General features: G+C 35.3%; 1 pseudogene; it reads right to left on the bottom strand.

The window, feature by feature from the left end:
* Window positions 1-190: 190 nt before the first annotated feature.
* Window positions 191-7,509, bottom strand: LOC107950409 (ubiquitin carboxyl-terminal hydrolase 17-like; annotated as a pseudogene).
* Between the last annotated feature and the right edge of the window lie 15,509 nt (window positions 7,510-23,018).

The raw sequence follows: 23,018 nt of genomic DNA, 5'->3' as shown, positions 1-23,018 counted from the left end.
TCGTGTACGGGTCTGTAAAACGTCTAAGAAATCGTGATCAGGTCTACATACGAGGCACTGGCCTGATTTACAGACCGATTATTTACTGTTACTCAATGCAACCCAGCAAGCTTCCCAGTTTAGAAGGTAATTTTATGGGGCAAAGCCAAAGAATGATGATTACTCATTTTACTCAATCATAATCATAAAGTTAATAACTGAAAGATGGATCTTATTTTATATATTATATGTCAACTCAAACCTCAATAAAACGTTTGAGTCGATCCGTCGACGCTTGCTCTTCTATATGAAATACCCGATGATCTTACATCATATGGGTTAGACCAGCCTCCTTGCTCAAAGTCCGAGGCTCTACCATTACTATTCCAATGCTGTCTAATTGAGTCAGTGTACAAAAATGTCAGTGACCGCGCATGGCCATCCATCTCCGCCCCCGAATCTGTGTCAAAACCATGATAGGAGGACGAGGCAGCTGTTTCTGATGAAATTCCATTTTGGTTGTACCATTCAGGTCCCGTTTCACCAAATAAATAATCTGAGAAGTCTTCACTCCTGGAAGAGTCCTTAGTGCTTGTAGTGCTGCACGAGCTTGCATCGGAGCCGCTGAAAATGGAAGAACTCTCACTCGATGAATCAGCTGAAGGAATTCTTTGCATTGGAGGATGATACTTATGTTTACGTTGTGATATTGAGGGATCCAACTTTGAAAAATTAGAGTCGGATCTCGACTTGGATGTGTTTTGGCTACAAGGAACAGCTTCCAAATTCCTGTGTTTAAAACTATGAGAGTCGAGATTTTTTCTCACCAAAGCTGGTGCCATTGGGGAGCGCCTGAAATTTTCGAGAACCATAGTTATTTGTGCTGAATATATATAAACCAAATTTTCATGTAACCAAAGCTTTCAAAGTCACATTTACCTCGCATAGAGGAGCATGTACGCCCTTTCGAGCAAGACCCTCTCCAATGACACTGGTATTACCTACAAATCGCGCTGCATGTGTCAGGTTTATGTACAGAAAGTAGTACATCTGATGATCTCAATATATACTAAGCAGAAAACAGCATACCGTGCTGTCATCAATCCTGAACCATTCCCCTCGGAAACTCTTCACGTAACATACGTAATGGCCTGAAAAGGCAGTATCCATAACATCCAAGTGAACAACCACAGCATAGAGATTGTATATGACCGCCTTCGAACTTGATCCGCTCATATATGGGGCCAAATCAAGGACCTCAGGAAATTGAACTGACTTATTTAACTTCCCAAAATTACCAGACTGCAAAAGTACAGACAGTAAACGCGAGTCGGCATTTAAATAAGCACATGGAAGCATAAAAATAGAAACTAGGCATCTTGGAATTACCTGGAACCTCTTTAAAACAATGGTAAGAATATTAGGTGACTCTAATACCGTCAACTTCTTTCTTGCTTTTACATAAGATTTGCACCTGATTAAAAGAGGGAGAATTTACCAATGAGAAACTCAAACAGTTATGACTCCTAGATATTTCCTTAGAACATACGGCAGTACTTACATGCCAATCCAAGTAAAAATGTTACAATAGGAACAAATATGCCAAAAAAGTGGGATTTGAATAGTTACCGTAATAGTATCACAATAAAATAGCCAAAGTTAGAGTTCATTAACATCAAAAGTGGGATGAGAAAGCAATGATGCACATTAATAGATATCTAACAATAAGCCATAATGGCCAAGAAGCACGGTTATACGCAGAATCATAACAACATTAATGAAATGGCAGTTAAAAAGCAACAAACCTAATGCAATGATATTTGTTTTCTCCATCCAAGATTTCTCTAGCTGTAAACTGTGCAAGTGCCTCCTCCAGACTTCCGATGTCCCCATCAATCTCAACAGTTAGATCCATCATCCTCTCATACCGCTCAGATTTACCAAGACACTTCATGCACTTTATCTGACAACCCAATCATGATAATACCATAACAACAAAGCAAAAATTATAATTACTTTGTGTCTGTAGAATAAGAACAAGTTCAATGAATACACAAACATATGGAATAACCAAAATTGTGAAAAAAGAACCTTCGAATGAAGGTAACCTCCAAAAGTTAGTCCGATTAGACTTGTCTCTTCAGCCAGTGGACCTGCAGCCCTTGCTTCCTTGAGGCAAACAGATTGCATTGCATCAACTGCATACCTGTCATCTCACTGATGTGAAGTCTAATTCCCAGTTGAGATGCTTATACCAAAGTAGCATACAAAAAGAAAATAGTTTTAACGGTTGGTTCACCTCAAAAATTCATGGGCGTCCTCTTCCTTCCCAGGACCAAGATTGCTTCCAATTTTTGTATTTTGGATAATATCCGGATTGGGGACAAAGGGGACTCCCCTTCTTTTGCCTTCAAAATTAAACATTCAAACTCACAGATGAAGCACCACTCCTTTTTTCGACCTGCACATTAATAATAAACCTCATATTAAAGGAGTGGCATGAACAAGGAGCGAAATCATGAAAAAGTCATGACCAGAAACTTGCATGCTTTGGAGTGGAGTCCTTTGACAAGGTATGAGGTAAGTGGCTGAGTAAAAGCCAAACACTGAAGGACAGCATTAGCATAACAACTGCAGAAAATTTCAAAGGAAAAATAGAAATCAGCAACTCAAAAGCACACCTTATTAATCATAGTAGAGGAGATAATAATAATTCAAACATAGGTAATTATTTCGAGGGTGAAGAGGTGAAGAGATATGCACAAGTTCCAGCATACCATATTAGCACCAGTAATGCAAACTAATTGAAACCATTATTTTGTGAGCTAAAATAAGTTTAAGTACGAAGATTACCTGTTTCCACAATTATTAAGTCCAAATGGACATAGTTCCACTGCATCATAAGAGTACAGTTCCATGAATAGTTCATATGGAAAGATTATCTGTTAAGTCACAACAAAAATTGTTCAAATGTCAGAATATGCATAACAATACTATGAGAGCATCAACAAAAAAAACACATTGTCAATTGAAAACTACCTTGTAATTGTGTTTTTTGTCACCCTCATTACCAAAACCAAAAAGATGGGATTTAGACTGTTTGGAGGTTTTAATCTGCTGTACAACCTTCCGCAAGGACATTCTCAAGCCATTACTTGTAGTCTGTGGCAAGGTAGGGGCAGCATTACTTTTTGCAGGCAAGCCCGAGTTGGAACTGTGAACAGAATGCCCTCCAGCAGCAGAAGATGAATGATTACCAGAAGTACTACATGAGGAAGTTGTGAAGTGTTTACTTTCATGAAGTAGCAGGTCATCTTCTCTATCACTAATTACAGTTCTATTACTTTTCTTGGATGCATCAGTAACTAAGAATTCAGATGAAACAGCACCGGTTGACTTGTTATAGGCAGCTTTTGTAGGATGGGCACCATCATGCATGAGATTATTGCTCTTAGTCAACTGCCTTCTGAATTCAACTTCTTCATGACTGGATTTCTTCTTATTTAATTTACTCAGATTATTAGACTCTGATGAAGGTGAGATAGCTTCTTTCATGTTCTTAGCAGATGCCCCGCTTTTAGGTATAGCATTGGCGATATCATCAGAAAGCTGCCTACCTAACTTGTCATTATGGCCAGACATAAGAGTCCTGCTGGGAGAAACATCAACCAATGACTCACTACTGGTACAAGATGGGCTCACACCAGCTAATGATGAGGAACTGGATGGAGCAAAAGCACTATGTGTTGCTATGGCATCTGCACGAGGCTTAAGATTACCATCACCATTTTCAACCACTGATGAAGGGTTGGAAGATTTCTTAAATGCACTTTCCACCTCAGAACCATAGCTCTGAATTCCAGACTGTTTTTTAGCCGCAAAATCAGTTGCAGGGTGACATTCATCTTTGTGGCCTTGTCTCCAGTGAACTATTTGACACTTGCCAGAACTATACGAGGATAACAAAGAAGTCAATACCAAATGATGAAAATAGCACAAAAAACATAGCTGGCTATCCAATGCAATTAGACATTTACAAGAAAAGGCACGCATCTTCTATTTTATGTTGCAAAGCAATCTGAGAAAAAAATGACAATGTAATCTTTCTTTCAAGCCACCATGATTTACGCCACCACTCACCTCCCACTTGTAAAAGAGAAATGTTCTAAACATGAGCTATAAGTTGTAAACAAATTATATACAAAATATTAACACACCACAGCCAAAACCTTTAGAAAGAGTAGTAGAAGAAATTTTTATTAAGAAAAGCAAAGGGATTTATATAGCCAACCACTAGAAAAGGAACGTATCTTCTATTTTATTTTGCAAATAAATCCAAGAAAAGAATGAAAAACAATATAATCTTACTTTTCAAGCCACCATGACACGCAACGCCTGCACAAAGAGAAGGGTGTGGCAATCTAAACATGAGCTATTTGTTAAACAAAATATTTACCACAACACAACAAAGCATAGCCAAAACCTCTAAAGAGAATGGAAGAAGAAATTTTGATTACGAAGAGCAAAAAGATTCATATCACCAACCACTAGTTGAATGGAAATTTAATTAAGATAAACCAAAAATGACTTCCAGGCTTTCTCTTCTACGTCTTTAAATTGTATGGCACTCCTATCATGGAGCTATGTGATAAAATTTTATTATGCAAAGTTGAAATAGATATGCATATAAGGGCAATGAAGGCTACTATTTACCAGAGAACCCAATCAGCAAGCACAGATTAAGTATGACAAAAAATAGCATTCTAATAAATAGCCCAGAAGTGGCTGCTGACAACATCATTCAATGTACATTTCTGAGATGAATCTACAAAATGTACATCCTGGGAAAGGTAGAATTTCATTTCTCACCAGGTTATCACCAGGTTTAGAGAGCTCCACTTTCTCCATAAAACAATCCCAATAAACAACACCATGAACATAGAATGCCACCACAACAATATCCGGGTCATTAATGAAATAAAATTATAATGACCATTTCTTGGGAAATTGTATTCAGCTTGATCTTTTCCCAAAATGTTAGTTAACAGAACAATCAATCTTATAAGAACACGAACATACAATCATAGCCCCATAAGAACTTATTGAGAGGCTGAAGACCAAAACTTCACTAAAACCAAGTACCACTCCTGACAATAAAGCTTAGAAGAAGACAACTACAGTGTGAAAACCCAATCATTTTCCATCAAAATTCAAGGCTTTAAACATCTCCCTTGAAATATTTATCCCACTATTCCCCCTTCAAAGCCGAAGTAACTTTTTATCTTCACCATTCAATTCATCTTCAACAGCTGCAATGACTCTTAACAATAAATTCTCAAAACTAATTCAGTTGCTCCTACTCTCTAACAACCACCATAAAGAAAACCCCCCAAATTAACATTTCTATTTGCACAAATTAGGTAAAAAAAAATTAAATCTATCTATAAGAGGGGAAAAATAGAAACGAACCAGTAACGAACAGATTTGCACTGAGAGCAGCGGGTGGTGGTAGGGGCAAAGCAAACAGCACACTGGAACTTGGGATAGTAACCGTACTCCACGGTGGCCTGAGCTTCCACATAGGCGGTTTCATGAGAGACCATCTCGAGTAACCTCGTAACTTCCTCTTTCCTCGCTGCCGCATTCCTCAATTTATGCCGGATTATCAAAAAGACAACAAGAAGGGACACCAAAACGACGACGTCGAACCCTAGAGAACAAGAAACCAGCATTTCTTACCCAATAACTTTTATTCTATTGTACTCCACTTAAAATTAGCCGGCGCCGAGGATGAGGTCCGAACCAGAAAAACCTAATATGAAAAGGGCTTGGTTATACATAGAAATCTGCGACGACGACGACGGTAGCGATGACGGTGGTGGTGGTTGGAAGGGCAAAAAGGGAAATTGAGAAAGTAGTTGTGGTGAGAAGAGGATTTGAGCATCTGGGAGGATCTGAAATAGAGAAAAGGAAATCAGAGGTTTGGCTATTTTTTTTTTTTACGGAGGCTTTTTTTTTTGTTCTTTTCTCTTGTGTTAAAAGGACAAAACTGTTTCTATCACTTCACCATGGATTTTGCTGTCTATACTTCCATTTTCCTCTTTCAAGCTAAGCTAGGGGTAAAATCTAAACTATATAATATTTACTTAATTAGACAAGGAAAATAGTAATGTTTTAAGGATTAATTATAGAATATTTTTTCAAATACAAATGCAAAAATTAAAACTCTAAATATAAAATATTATCGTAAATCAATTTGGTGATACGCCATATTGATTTCTAATAAAAATTTTAATCACAATCCTATTCAAATAAAAATTAAAAAGCATTTCAAATATTAATTTATAATGATATATATTTATGAATTGCACTTATACCTCTAATCATATTTGTAACTTTGGAAAACGGAAGATGAAGAATGAACTTAAAAAATCATATATTAGTTGAAACCGCTAAAAGGACCCCTTTTTTTTGTATAATGAGAGTTGAATTTTAGTTAGAACACACACTGGATTTAGTTGCCTGCAAAATCCAACCATGAAAAGCAAAGGCCAACGGGACTGGGAGAATCATTTCAAATGTCCAATCTCACATTAACTTCATCACCGTCCCCATTTCTCCTGTCGCCAAAAGCCATGGGTTTTCTTTCTCACCCAAGTGTAATAGCCCAATTTGCCCGGGACCATTCAGAATAAGTAGAAAAAAACTAAAAAAAAAATTAAATGTCCACAGTCTAAATACATGGGCCCAACGTAGCCCAAACCGTTTTAACATAACCACTAAACCCAATTAACCTTGTACAAGCCCAAATATGCCCGGGCACAAACAAATAAACGAGCCCACATGCAGAACTGAAACCCAATACAGAGGCCCAAAAAAATCAAACCTAAAACCCAATGTCACAGCCCAATACAAGCTCAAAGCTTAATCAACTAAGCAGAAACCTTAGACCATTGTTTCAGCACAGCCACAACAGCCCTACGCACCGCCCCCTTCGCAACAGTAGCCGCCATTCGCGCAAGTTGCGCCTCCACGTACATGCGCCACCGAACCTACAGCAACAAACAGCCAGCGACTACAGTAAAATAACGAAAAAGAGGGGATTTTCTATTTTTTTTAATATTATTTTCATTGTTATTTTCGGCTATTTAAAAGCCGATTTAAATCATGTAAACGGGGGGAAGATACAGGAAAAAAGGGAGAAAAAAGGAGATTGTATTGAAAAATATTAAGAAATACGAAAACAAGATTCAAGGAATCCCGAAGGTTTTGTTTATTTTTTGAGACTTCTTCTTTCTTTTTCTATTTCTATTTTATGTTTTTGTTCTTTTTAAAAAATAATAATAAAGGAAGAAGAAGGAGTTGCTTACCTTTCGATCGGCGGTGTCATTGTACGGTGGGGAAAGCATGAAGGCGGCAGCATTGAGCAGTTTAGGCTTTTTGCTGATCTGTTTTAGGATAGGTTAAATGCTAATTTTGGGGGTTTTGGTGGTGTATTTGCAGGCTTGTAAACGGTGCCATATTGGTGACCCAATAGCCCGTGTGACCCGGCTCAAAAACCCGATCAAACCCGCATGTTTTATCCCAATGGGATATTTTCGCTTTTGATCCTCTTGATTTGTTTTATTGCTTTAATTTGTTTCTAAAATTTTCTGAATTTGCCCCACTTTTTTCCGTTTTAGTTCAATTGAATCCATTTTTTTTCAGTTATTTTTATTATTATTTTTTTATGCTATTATCATTGTAACATTATTTATTATTATCATATTATTTACTATCATTTTTTATAATTATTTCTAAACTTATATACGCATTTTTATATAGTATATATACATATTTATTTATATAAAATATATATGTTCATAAGCTTTAAAACATGCACGCATATATTTATTCGTGCGTTTTTTTTATATGTTTTGTTTTTTTTTGTTTTTTTTTATTTTTAACCTTCACATACATTATATTTTATACATACATACTTTTTTATATTTTTTATTTTACTTTCTTAATTTTTATAGACTTTATACTTTATATATATACATATACGTCGTATAACATGTACAGGTTTTAATATATTTATGTACACGTTTAAAAAATCATTTTAAATGTTTTTTATTTACATATTCTATTATTATATATATATTGTACATTAATTTTTTTAACATACCCTTTTTGAAAATATAATTTGGTTTTAACCATAATTAAAGTTATTTTCTTGATTCAAAAGTTTTTTTTTTTTGAATAAAAGCAATATTCGAAGTTTGGGATTTTCGAGGGAAATTGAGCCCTAACGTATTGGGTTCTGATTTTCTTTGTCAATCTTAAATAGCCGAGAATATTCTTTATTCAAAATGCATGAGTATAAAAATCATTTTTGGGAACTTAACTTGTCGTGTCCTAACGTATTGGGTGTGGCATGTTACTTTCTCAAAATGAAGATTTTCGCATAAAATAAAGTGATATTCAAAGTTCGGGGATTATGAGGAATTGTACCCTAACGTATTGGGACTCGATTTCTTTACATGACTTGAACGATTGACTATCTTTTTCAAATTTCATCATTTGAGTTGATTTTAAAATCTTTAAAACTTTCGACACTAAGACATCAAATAATCAATTTGGTACCGATTTTGGGCGATACGAGGGTGCTAACCCTTCCTCGTGCGTAACTGACTCCCGAACTCGTTTTCTCGAAAATTCGTAGACCAAAATAATTTTTAAGGTGAGCCGATCACACCTTAATAAAAGATCGGTGGCGACTCCAGTTTTTGTTTTTAAAGTCGACAACTAAATTTTTGTTTTCAAAAAATGGTTTCGACAGCTTGGCGACTCCACTGGGGAGATTAGAGAGTCGAGCCATAAACTGATTATATTTGTCTTTGTGTCAAAAATCAAAAGTTTTTAAAAGATTTCAAGAGTACCCTTCGCACTCATTGATGTTTTATCATGGTATTTTGGCAACTTTGCATTGGCATTTTACATGGTCAGTTTTACCCTTTAAGTGGGAGCAAGAAACTAGTCCTTCGTGAGGTTTTCACCTCCGTGCAGGGTAGTGGATCGCTTCCGGGATACATTCGTACCTATGTCTTCGTGAGATTGTCATCTCCGTGCAGCCATAGGGAAATGTATCCCCCTGAACTGAACTCGATCTATATGAGCCTATAATGGGTGAGGATCGAGGAATCTGCTGGTTCGGGTGCCCTTACTCTAGAAACTAAACCTCATATAGTGAGCTTTAAGAACTTGTCCTAGGTAGAGTTATACCAAACCTTAGAGGATTCCTGAATAAATGTTCTGGCTATTTCATGTTTGTATTGTATTATATCTTTTTGGTGGGATACTAACTTGGTTTTATTTTGTTTTGATTGCATGACATCATTATTGCATTGCATTTGCATATTAGAAAAGAGATGTTGATTCGAGTTCGATTACTAAATAGAGAGCTTGTCATAAGAAAATGGGTTTCTTGATAAAGTGGATGACAATATGGTTGTCCGAATATGGTCCAAGAAAACGTGATAAGAGAAGGGTGATGGAGGAATACATAACTTTACTTCGTGCCTCAAGGTCAAGCTGATTATTCAAGAGTTTCTGACATTCCAACTACCTTAAAAAAGTTGAGGAGCATTACGGGGATGGGCAAACGTTGGATTATAACCAGGATCAAGTAAAAAAGAGGTAGAGGAGATACCCCTTTTGAAGAATTCGCAAGATTTATCTTAGCATCCAGATGAAGAAGGAGAAGATGTCCTCGCTTGGAGTATGAGGGCAAAGCCGTATATATATATCCACTTTATGTAAAGAAATTTGTCTTCTAAAAAATTTTTCTAAATGGAATTGAATCAGAATCAACGTCTCTTTTTGCATTCATCCCATGCATTTGCATTACGTAGCATCATATACATTAAAATCCATTGAAAGAGCCTAATTGAGTAAAATTATTTCAGTTAAATTGGAAAACCAACACCCTCACGGCACCCAAGCAAAGGCTAGAGAAATGGACCAAAGGTTGGAGAAATTAGAGCAAATGCAAGTGCGGATACAAGAACAATTGACCAAATTTCAGCAAGATATGAGAGATCAGCTATTAGAATTCTAAAGAGATATGATGAGCCAATTAACCCAGTTATTGGGTAAATGGTTCGAAAAAGGGAAAAGTCCAGCGGTTCACTTTGGGGAAAATAATGAAGACCCTGCCTATCCCCTAAAATTTATCCCAATAAGTGTTCAGATCCAGCCAGATGCACACCCACGAGGGGCACTCTTTACTATCAGGCCTCAACAATATCAGACTGGTACATCGACACTGATGAATCACTCGACAGGCCCAGGTTGTAATCTAAGAGGCAATCTAACCAGTCCTGTTGCCCTTAATGACCCAGCAGAAACAAAACACGCAAGAGTAGAGCACCCAGATACTGTAAAAGCCCCAAGGAATAAGGGGAATAAGGTGGATAATGCAAGTAGGTACAATAGGGGCTACTCAAAACCAACTACTGTGGGGCAGCCAAAGACAAAGACCACCAACCATCAGGCCCCTTTAAAGCAAAAACCTTGCATGAGAACAAATACAGGAAGGCTTCAGTTCACACCCATACCGATGTCGTATAGAGAGTTATATCAAGGCTTATTTGATGAACACGTTGTTTCCCCTTTTCATGTGAAGCCTCTACAACCTCCGTATCCCGAATGGTATGATGCGAACGCACAATATGACTACCATGCGGGAATTACAGGACATTCAATAGAGAATTGCACTGCCTTCAAGAAGCTGGTTGAGAGACTCATCAACATGGGTGTTGTCAAGTTTGGTGACTCATCGTGTGCAGAAAATTCACTACCCAATCACATGAATACGACATATGAAGAAGAGTTGGAAAGCGTTCATATCAATGCCGTATATGAAGACACACTTGAAAAGGGACCTTGTTAGGTATCCACCCTTATAAACTTGAGAGCGTCTAAATAATCGGATTGTAAAAGAAATCTCTGCAGCATCTAGGGCTTACTTAGAGTAATGTTCAGAACACACTTGTTGCTTTCAACCTAGAAGCAATAAGAATTTCTTTGTGAAATAGGCTCACGTCGGAATATTATTATTTTAATGAATACATTATTGCAATCATCTTTGAGCAAATGTTCTTTCAGTCTTTACGTTTTCTTCGTTCTTCTGGATTTTTTCTGCCAAACCATTCATTCATTCATATTATCCATACATTCTTTTGTATATTCTTTGGTACCCACTATGGGTCCCCAAATATCAATGACATGAGTGACGCTGCTACAGACTCAGAATCTCCTTTTGAGTGAGACATGTGTTTAGAGGGATCTCATGACTTTGAAGATGTCATAAATTGTAGCTTATCTCCTGACTTGTTGATGGTGGTAAAGCAATAAGAGAAACAAATGAGACAATAGAGACTGTGACCTTGAGGGAGCATGCATGACCGAAGAAACAAAGTAAGACGTTATTGAGTTACTTCAAGAATTCAAAGATGTCTACGCATGGTCATACCAGGATTGCCCAGGTTAAGCACTGTCATTGCAATCTGAACAACAACACGATATCAGAAATTTGCAGTACGTTCAAGATTAATATCATGAATGATGCAGTGAAAACTCTACCGGAGTAGTGCCTCTCTCTTTAGTTCATCACGATTTTTTTTATTGAAGTTGCAATTCATTCTCTTCGAGTTTTGGCTGAGCTGAAGTAAGATGAAGATCCAATCCTAACACGATTAGTTGAACCTAATTGAAGGAAAATGCTAGAAACTATTCATCATGGTCAGATGTACCAAGAAATGAATGATGCGAGCCTATAGTAAAAGGTTTGTCCCAGATAATTCCATAATGGCGACCTAGTGCTGAAAAAGATCCTCACTCTACAAAAAGTATAACGGATGCCAAATTGGTTTGTATTATAGAGAATGTTTTTTTCCAAAGAAGCTTTGATTTTGAGCGAGATGGATGATAAACCCTCAAAGTCCTATAAACTCAGATTCAGTCAGGATATACTCCGCTTAAAGAAGGAGAAGACCAAGGTAAAAACCTGCAAAGGGCAGTTTGAGTCCCCAAAAAAAGAAAAAGAAGTGATGTGAAAAAAATGAAAAAATGAAAATGAAAAATGAAAAAGTAAAAATGGAGAGGCTAAGGTGAAAACCCGCAAAGGGCGCCTTAGACCAAAGGGGATTTGAGTTGAAAACCCGAAAAGGGCGGCTCAAATATTGATCAAAATGGGGCATGAGATTATCGGAGCAGCTCAAATACTGATCAGAACGGGGCATGCAATGGTCTTGCTATACTTGAATCAACAGGAAAGGGTAGGCGACATTTTGGGGGCATCGACAAAGTACTGTAGATCTCCTAAACACATGTTAAAGTCAGAATAGTCTTCAGAAAGTCTGTACAGAGAAGTTCATGTTGCGATATCTGGGGCACCTAATCCTTATACTATTTTTGTTATTCTTGGAACACTTCATTCATTTCCAAGATATGCATTCCTAAATCAATTTCTTTGTTATCCATCTTTATTATCTTTGACAACTTATTCATTTCGAGCTATGCTCAGAACCAACTCAATTCTTATCCATGATCTTTTTTGCAAGCATGTTGCATTAGAATAATGATTAATAGACTAAAAAAAATTCACAATGGAAGTTTTGCATATTACTCTAGAAGTCTCTGAATAATATAGGAACCTTAAACAAGACTATTGTTTAGAATGCACCAGGTTGGAAACCTGATAAATAAGAGTCTAAATTAAAGACTATCCCCTTGAATTTTATTGTCTAACAAAATGACAAGATATCGTGTTGGTGACAAAGCTTCAATGAACAAGTAAGCAATGATCACCGAATAACAAGAAGAAGTTGTTCTTGGAGAAGATTTCTTCATTTGTGCTTGAGCATTTGGTACAACACCTTGGGAATGGTGTAAGAGACTAAAGAGTTTCACATCCTGTATCCTTGAATTATGATAGCAGAGAATTGAGAAAAGGCTAAATCTTTCACATCTTGGTTTACAACGGGAGAAAGATGGTACAAATTTTTACATCCCAATGGATCAAACTTAGAGGTTTACAGTGGGGGGCAATCTGGTCAAATGTTCTTTGGAGATACCAGCCGAGCAAAGAGGCGCTATAGCGCATTTGCGATTAAACCTTAATAAACTTGGAGTAATAATAATTCAAGCGTTAAAATATCATTTTCATGACATTTTGCTTTCATTTAAATGTCATTCATACATGTCTAGTTAGGGGCATTTGATTCATTCTGATCATGACATCCTAATCATTAGGCATAATTGGTTCATGAAATAAATCATACAGGTCATGTTCTACAGAGAGCAGATCAGTGAAATCATGAAGCCTTATCTCATTGAGTAACAGTGGAGCAGGTTGACTACAAAAGATCTTGTCTTCCCATACTGGTGGTGAAGTAAATCCAAGAAAACAGATCTTGTCTTCATGTACTGGCATGAAGTAGATCAAAGAAACAGATCTTGCCTCCCTAAGCAGTAGCGGAGCAGATCGAAGATGGCGGGTTTTACCTCCCTGTGGTTACAGTGGAGTACATTGAAGCCAGTAATTCTATCTCTCTGGGCAGCAGTGGAACAGATTGAAGCTACGACGGCGGATCTGGTTTCCCTGATATTACAATTAAAAAGATTGAAGCCACAACGGCGGATCTTACTTCCTTAGCAGTGCAGTACAGTGGAACAGATTGAAGCTACGACGGCGGATCTGGTTTCCCTGATATTGCAATTAAAAAGATTGAAGTCACAACGGCGGATCTTACTTCTTTAGCAGTGCAGTGGAACAGATTGAAGCTACGACGGCGAATCTGGTTTCCCTGATATTGCAATAAAAAAGATTGAAGCCACAACGGCGGATCTTACTTCCTTAGCAGTGCAGTGGAACAAATTGAAGCTACGACGGCGGATCTGGTTTCCCTGATATTACAATAAAAAAGATTAAAGCCACAACGGCGGATCTTACTTTATTAGCAGCGCAGTGGAACAGATTGAAGCTACGACGGCGAATCTAGTTTCCCTGATATTGCAATCAAAAAGATTGAAGCCACAACGGCGGATCTTACTTCCTTAGCAGTGCAGTGGAACAGATTAAAGCTACGACGACGGATCTGGTTTCCCTGATATTGCAATCAAAAAGATTGAAGCCACAACGGCGGATCTTACTTCCTTAGCAGTGCAGTGGAACAGATTGAAGCTACGAAGGCGGATCTGGTTTCCCTGATATTGCAATAAAAAAGATTAAAGCCATAACGGTGGATCTTGCTTCCTTAACAGTGCAGTGGAACAGATTGAAGCTACGACGGCGGATCTGGTTTCCCTGATATTGCAATCAAAAAGATTGAAGCCACAACGGTGGATCTTACTTCCTTAGCAGTGCAGTGGAACAGATTGAAGCTACAACGGTGGATCTGGTTTCCCTGATATTGCAATAAAAAAGATTGAAACCACAACGGCGGATCTTACTTCCTTAGCAGTACAATGGAATAGATTGAAGCTACGACGGCGGATCTAGTATTCCTGACATTGCAATTTAAAAGATTGAAGCCACAACGGCAGATCTTACTTCCCTGACGGTACGGTGGAACAGATTGAAGCTACGATGGCGGATATGGTTTCCCGACATTGCAGTTGAACAAATTGAATATTACAATTCTATCTCCCTAGGCAGCAGTGGAATAGATCGAAGATACAAGTCTTATCTCCCTGAAGTTGCAGTGGAGCAGACAGAAATAACCAGTCCTATCTCCTTGGAGTTGCAATGGAGTGGACTAAAACCACAGATCTCATCTCTCTGAAGTTGCAGTAAAGCAGATTGCGTCAGATTTATCCTTAAGTTGTAGCAGAACAAATTGAAGCTACAGGTCTTATCTCCCTGAAGTTGCAGTGGAGCAGATTAAAAATAGCAAATTTAGTTCTTTTGAGAAGCTACAAAGTATGAATCCTATCTCCCTGGCATTGCAGTTGAATAGATCGAAGCACCAGTTCCTATACCTTTGAAGATGCAGTGGGATAGAATAAGGCTACCTGAAGAAGAAAAACATTGAAGAAGTCAAAGCAGTAAGACCGGGCACAATTGTGCTTTTAGTCTTTGCTCTGTTCCTGTTACACGACAACGAGCAAAGAGGGGCAGCTGTACAAGCCCAAATATGCCCGGGCACAAACAAATAAACGAGCCCACATGCAGAACTAAAACCCAATACAGTGGCCCCAAAAAAATCAAACCTAAAACCCAATGTCACAGCCCAATACAAGCCCAAAGCTTAATCAACTAAGCAGAAACCTTAGACCATTGTTTCAGCACAGCCACAACAGCCCTACGCACCGCCCCCTTCGCAACAGTAGCCGCCATTCGCGCAAGTTGTGCCTCCACGTACATGCGCCACCGAACCTACAGCAACAAACAGCCAACAACTACTGTAAAATAACGAAAAAGAGGGGATTTTCTATTTTTTTAAATATTATTTTCATTGTTATTTTCGGCTATTTAAAAGCCGATTTAAATCATGTAAACGGGGGGAAGATACAGGAAAAAAGGGAGAAAAAAGGAGATTGTATTGAAAAATATTAAGAAATACGAAAACAAGATTCAAGGAATCCCGAAGGTTTTGTTTATTTTTTGAGACTTCTTCTTTCTTTTTCTATTTCTATTTTATGTTTTTGTTCTTTTTAAAAAATAATAATAAAGGAAGAAGGAGGAGTTGCTTACCTTTCGATCGGCGGTGTCATTGTACGGTGGGGAAAGCATGAAGGCGGCAGCATTGAGCAGTTTAGGCTTTTTGCTGATCTGTTTTAGGATAGGTTAAATGCTAATTTTGGGGGTTTTGGTGGTGTATTTGCAGGCTTGTAAACGGTGCCATATTGGTGACCCAATAGCCCGTGTGACCCGGCTCAAAAACCCGATCAAACCCGCATGTTTTATCCCAATGGGATATTTTCGCTTTTGATCCTCTTGATTTGTTTTATTGCTTTAATTTGTTTCTAAAATTTTCTGAATTTGCCCCACTTTTTTCCGTTTTAGTTCAATTGAATCCATTTTTTTTCAGTTATTTTTATTATTATTTTTTTATGCTATTATCATTGTAACATTATTTATTATTATCATATTATTTACTATCATTTTTTATAATTATTTCTAAACTTATATACGCATTTTTATATAGTATATATACATATTTATTTATATAAAATATATATGTTCATAAGCTTTAAAACATGCACGCATATATTTATTCGTGCGTTTTTTTTATATGTTTTGTTTTTTTTTGTTTTTTTTTTATTTTTAACCTTCACATACATTATATTTTATACATACATACTTTTTTATATTTTTTATTTTACTTTCTTAATTTTTATAGACTTTATACTTTATATATATACATATACGTCGTATAACATGTACAGGTTTTAATATATTTATGTACACGTTTAAAAAATCATTTTAAATGTTTTTTATTTACATATTCTATTATTATATATATATTGTACATTAATTTTTTTAACATACCCTTTTTGAAAATATAATTTGGTTTTAACCATAATTAAAGTTATTTTCTTGATTCAAAAGTTTTTTTTTTTTTGAATAAAAGCAATATTCGAAGTTTGGGATTTTCGAGGGAAATTGAGCCCTAACGTATTGGGTTCTGATTTTCTTTGTCAATCTTAAATAGCCGAGAATATTCTTTATTCAAAATGCATGAGTATAAAAATCATTTTTGGGAACTTAACTTGTCGTGTCCTAACGTATTGGGTGTGGCATGTTACTTTCTCAAAATGAAGATTTTCGCATAAAATAAAGTGATATTCAAAGTTCGGGGATTATGAGGAATTGTACCCTAACGTATTGGGACTCGATTTCTTTACATGACTTGAACGATTGACTATCTTTTTCAAATTTCATCATTTGAGTTGATTTTAAAATCTTTAAAACTTTCGACACTAAGACATCAAATAATCAATTTGGTACCGATTTTGGGCGATACGAGGGTGCTAACCCTTCCTCGTGCGTAACTGACTCCCGAACTCGTTTTCTCGAAAATTCGTAGACCAAAATAATTTTTAAGGTGAGCCGATCACACCTTAATAAAAGATCGGTGGCGACTCCAGTTTTTGTTTTTAAAGTCGACAACTAAATTTTTGTTTTCAAAAAATGGTTTCTACAAACCTAGCCCAGACACTAAACCCAAAACCAACCCGGCCCAAATGGCCCAACACCAGAAAACCCAAATCAGAAATGGAAAACTCCTAGGGTTTCCAGAAATTTTCAGCGCCGCAGCCAGCACGCTCCCCTCATGTGCACCTCCGCACCCTCCACATCTGCCACGCACACTGTAACACCAGCACTGTACCTGCAACAAACAGAGGTAGACAGAACGCAACAAAAAAGAGCAGAAATCGACAGCAAATACTAGCAAAAATTAGGAAAAAGGAGAAAAATAGAAATAGCAGAGAGAGAAATGTTTTTTTTCTTTTTCTTTTGTTTGATTCGGCTATATAAAATCCATTTTTCAATTTGTAAAGGAAGGAGATACGCATTTCAATAGAGAAAAAATTGAGAATATAGAAAAATCAAAACAGTGAAAGGTGATTTTCGGGTTTTTGTTCTTTTCTATTTTCTTCGCTGGTTACTTGATTCTTTTCGTTGCTTTCTTTTTCTAGTTTTTTAGGTTCATCAATCGTTGTTTAAAAGAGAAACAATAGAAAGGAAGGGAGGGACGTACTTGGTAACGCGATCTTAGCCCTCTTCGTCGCCATCGGAGAACGAGCTAGGGTCGAAGGCCGCCTGAACGTCCTCAATGTTTAAGAATGGCGCAAGGAGAAAGGGGGGTGAGTCCTCTGATATCTAGTTTTAAGGTTAAAAGAAGGGGCTATTTAAAGTGGGGAAAACGACATCGTTTAGAGCCTGTGTCAGTGGCTCTAAAACAGTGCCGTATAGGCCTGCACCCGATGACCCGATCCAAATGCTGCGTGACCTGCGTGTTTTGGTAGGGGAGGGTTATTTGCAACCATGACCCTCCACTTTGTAACAGTATTGCAATTCGATACCTTTTTATTTTGTTTCCTTTTTAAATTTAATCTTTTATTTCATTTTTGTTTCGATTTGATCCAGCTTACAACGCCGCGTTTTGGGGAAGCGGGATATTTCCCAATCGGGCCCCCCATGTAATACGCGTGTTGCAGCATGGTCTCTGGCCTTTTTTCATTATTTATTATTTATACCCCATGTTTTGTTGTAGTTTCAATTCGATTTTTAACCTTTATTTAAATTGTTTTAATACATTTTATATTTTAAACTATTTTCATTTTCATTTTTATTACTTTATTTACATATTTTAAGCTTTTGTATATAGCACCTATTTTAATATATATATACATTATTTAGTTTAAATTGCCTTTTAATATATATTATTTAGTTTAAATTATTTTTTATAGGTTATTTCAAAATTTGATTATCCTTAAATTGATTTATTTTTAAAAATTCCTCTTTTATATATCATATTTAATGCATTATATGTTATTTTAATCTACTTTGCAAACGATTTATTTTAAGTTATTTATATATGATTTTATTTTTAGTTGCTTTATATATAAATTTTAAATTTATTCTATACCACTTGCTTTAAATTGATTTATGTTAGTTTTTTTTAAACTCGTTTTCACATACTATTTATTTGTTTTTTATCACTTATTTAAATTGTTTTCTATACCTATTTTTAAACTTTATTTTACTATATGCTTAGTTTATTTTAAACTTTATACATGTATTATTCATTTTAGGTTTTTCTTTATATACGAATAATTCATTAATTATGATTTCCCTTCTTTCATATTTCTTAAGTTATTTTTAAAAAGTTTGTACAATTTCATATGTGTTAATTTGTTTGGTGCTTTGATTGACCTTTGATTCATTAGCCTTTGAATGTTAGCATAATATATGATGTGAGATTTTTACTCTTATATGCATTGTATCAATTATTTGTATTGATTGATTATTCGTGTTCATTAGGATATATTTTGGGCTTACGAGTTGTTACTTCGCATTGTACATTGAAATTCCATCGCGTTTTATTTGCTTAAAAAGTTACATTCAATATGGTTTAAATATCGAGAGCATTTTTATTCGAAAAAGCCTTCAAAATAACACGATACTCGAAATTTGGAATCCTCGAGAGAATTGAGCCCTAATGTATTGGGTTTTAATTTTTCTCGTTGAATCTAAATAATCAAATTTTCTTTAATCAAAACACATAAAAGCTCATTCTCGGGAATTCAATACGTTGTGTCCTAATGCATTGGATATGACATGTTATTTTCTCGAGACGAGGATTCTTCTAAAAATAAAGGCAATATGCGGTATTTAGGAATTTTGGGAAATTGAACCCTAACTTACAGGGTTTTGATTTTTTTATTTGACCCAAATAACTAAATATCCTTCTCAACATGCATGGGTTTTAAAAGTCAAAAGATAAACTTAATTTTGAAGATTAAAATGTTGCGCCCTAACTCACTGGGTGTGACATTTTATTTCTTTGAAATAAGAGTGTTTTATTATTCAATTTATTCAAGTTAAAAGAATCGTACTTTAAAATCTTTTCAAAATTTTGACACTAAGACATTAAACAATCAATTCGGTACTAATTTTAGGCGTTATGAGGGTGCTAACCCTTCCTCGTGCATAACCGACTCCCGAACCTGTTTTCTCAAATTTCGCAGACCAAAATCATTTTTAAGGTGAGCCGACCACACCTCAATAAATGATCGGTGGCGACTCCCATTTTCATTTTCAAAGTCGATTCCCATTTTTTTTTCAAAATTTAAAAGTGGTTTCGACACCAAGACTTCAATAAATTAAATAATTAAATAACGAATTTATTTAGTATATTATACGGTTAAATTGTTTGATGAATGTAATTTTTGAAATATTAAAGATAAAAAGGATAATGTTAACAAATAAAATAAAATAAAATAAATTCATCATTTACTTTTTATTATAGAAAAACTTACTTAAAAAATTAATAATTTCAAATCCTACATTAGATTTTGGATTTAAATTTTGTGAATAAAAAGAATAGGATAAATTATACCGAGAACCACTCAATTTTAGTTTTAATAACAAAATAGTCACTCAACTTATTAAACTTTAAAAATAATAATAAATCAATTACCACTAACCATTTTCAGTTATAGAGTTAACCAATCCGTCATTTTCCATCTTTTTCCCACCATCTCTCACCCTGCTCCAATTCTCTCTCCCCCCCACTATACATAAATAAGAAAGGAATGAAAGACTGCTCCGTTTGCAACAAATCGCTTCATAATTCTAAAAAGAAATTAGTATAAGTTATCTCTTATTTAAAAATAACTCTGATTTCACATTTAGTTAGAAACCAAATATAATAATTAGATTATAAAAGATCCATTTTAAATTAAAATTGATTAAGCCAAAGTGTAGGTAGATGGTAGCAACTGGGGCATGGGCATTGGACAATTCCAAGAGCGGTCCACACTAGTCTCCTAGCATCTTGGCCAGGAAAGAGTGTCTACAAAAGCGCACCACTTCCTTTCCCTTTTTTGAATGCAAAGAAATTCTCGTTCTTTATTCCTCTGCAGGTTCACTGCCTAAGGATTAGTTTATACTGCCTCTTTTTTTATAAAATTTGTTTTTATCATGATTTAATACTGAAGTGTAAAGTGCCATAAGATTTGAAATCTATAAAATATAATAAAATTTAAAGAATTGAGAATAATATAATCCTAAAATTAGTTTTTGCAAGCCAGAAAGCACCATTTTTTCATATAAGTGCTCAGTAATGTCTCAATTCCCTTTTCTTTTTCTTTTTGATATCTTATTTGTATTCCAACTAAAAACTTCATCCAATCCTTTTTACCTAATAACTGTCTTCCCATAAACGTTAGGTAAAGCACATTGCATTTCATGCAGAGATCTTATCAACCCTAAAAAGCTTATACTCCGTAAACCGCGAGAGTTCGAATTTATCAGGGGACGGTCAATTTTTATGTAGAGTGGGCCCATAAACTGACCCAACCCAAAGGCCACCAGTCAGCTTACCATTTCTCCCTTCAAATTCCCTTTTATCAAAATTTGCAGTAAATTCTAGACCTGAAAATATTAAATACCCATACCAAACAATATAGCTTCAAAATACTATGCTATTAAAATCTAATGCATGTAATCTTCAAGGGTAAATCTTTAACATCTTACCCTAATAGATGTTGCTTTTAATTTGAGTAAAAAGAACCAACACGTTAAGTAGGATAGGTTTTAAATTTTTTTTTTATCAGAATCGAAATTTATATTTTCAGTAATTTCATCTCTTTACATCCAACTATATTCTGTTTCAGTTTATTTTACATTAATGAAATATGTTTCCAATATTGTTAGCATTAAAATTAGTTTATTATTCACTGTGATCGATTTACCGGCAATGAAAAGGAAGAAACTTAACAAGGTTTGATTCTTTCACCCTAACATTATGTTAGGGTTTTTGTTCTACTTGATTTATCACATTTTAATAATTTGTGTGTAATATTTTTTCATATTTTAATAAATATTTCAAAACTTTATCCAATACAAGGAAAAGATAGATCGGTGAAAATAGTCCAGAATCTGAAGCGTTTTTGATAAAGTAGGGCTAAAAGAATACTCAAGTTTTTTACAGTAACGAATATCTTTCGTAGCTAATTATCAATACAATAAAATTTTTATTTTTATTTTTAGTGTTAATAATACTTTATGTAGTTTGCTCAACTTCTTCATATGATTTTTTGTAATATTTTATATAATCATGACTAGGAACAGATTCATGATTTTACTTTAGATGGGCAAAACTTTTAAATCTGAACAATATTTTTTTTAATGTAAAAAAGTGTCAATTCTTTTCGGATATTTTTTTTGCTTATCAAGCGAATCAATTTAATTTTTTTATAAAGCATGGACAATTTAACTATAAAAATATTAAAATAAAAAATTCACACTATATAAAATTAAATCTTTCTTTCCAATATGCAATAAAGAATAACTAATACTATACTAAAAAATTCATAAACATCATTATAATTCCTAAAATTAAATTAAAAAAAACTTGGCCTTAATCCTATTTCTCAATACATACCAAATTGTACCTTCCACTTTTTCATAAGATCAAACTTATCAATGATAGAATATGTTGAAAATTCTCGAGCTATCTCTTTTTCGATATATGCCACCAAGTAACACTACACCAGAACAGGTTTTTAGCGGCGTTTTTTTAGGCCAAAAGTGCCACAAAAAATGCTGCTAACGACAACGTCGCTAACTTTTGCAGCGTTTACAGAAAAAAACGCCGTTAAAGATCATGTTCTTTAGCGGCATTTAAAAAGAGATGCCGCTAAAGATCATATTCTTTAGCAGCGCTTAAAAAAAGACGCCGTTAAAGATCATGATCTTTAACGGCGTTTTTTTCTGTAAACGCCGCTAAAGATAATGTTCTTTAGCGGCGCTTACGCCACTAATTTTGGGATTTTTTTAGAATAAAATTTTCCATTTTATCAGCCCTCCTGTAATAAAAAATAAAAAACAACCAGATCTAAACTAGCCAAAAACAATAAAATTATATAATATTTAAAATTAAACGAATAAAATAATATTATTATCAATAAATAAAAGTGAATTCATACTTTTCTTTACAAAAATGTTAAAAGTTAAAATGATAAAAATATTTATGCAATACACTATGACGGCGGAAGTTGCGACTGCTGAAACATCTTCATCATAATCTGAAGCTGCTTTTGAAGTTCGTCGTACTTTTTGCTCTGCTCTGCTTCTCTCGATGCCGCATCTGCTTTAAGTTGTAGCTGGAGTTCTTCATATTTCTTTTGAACCTTTGCTTCTCTCGCTGCTTCTCGCGTTGTAGCCTCTGCTTCTCTCGCTGCAGCCTCTGCTTCTCTCGTTGCTGCCTCTATTTTAAGTTGCACCTGAAGTTCTTCATATTTCCTTTGAACCTCAGATG

This window comes from Gossypium hirsutum, chromosome D03 (assembly GCF_007990345.1).
Source record: "Gossypium hirsutum isolate 1008001.06 chromosome D03, Gossypium_hirsutum_v2.1, whole genome shotgun sequence".
NCBI classification, from domain to species: Eukaryota; Viridiplantae; Streptophyta; class Magnoliopsida; order Malvales; family Malvaceae; genus Gossypium; species Gossypium hirsutum.
The sequence above is the reverse complement of the archived record's forward strand: the minus strand, read 5'-3'. Positions and strand labels throughout refer to the sequence as shown.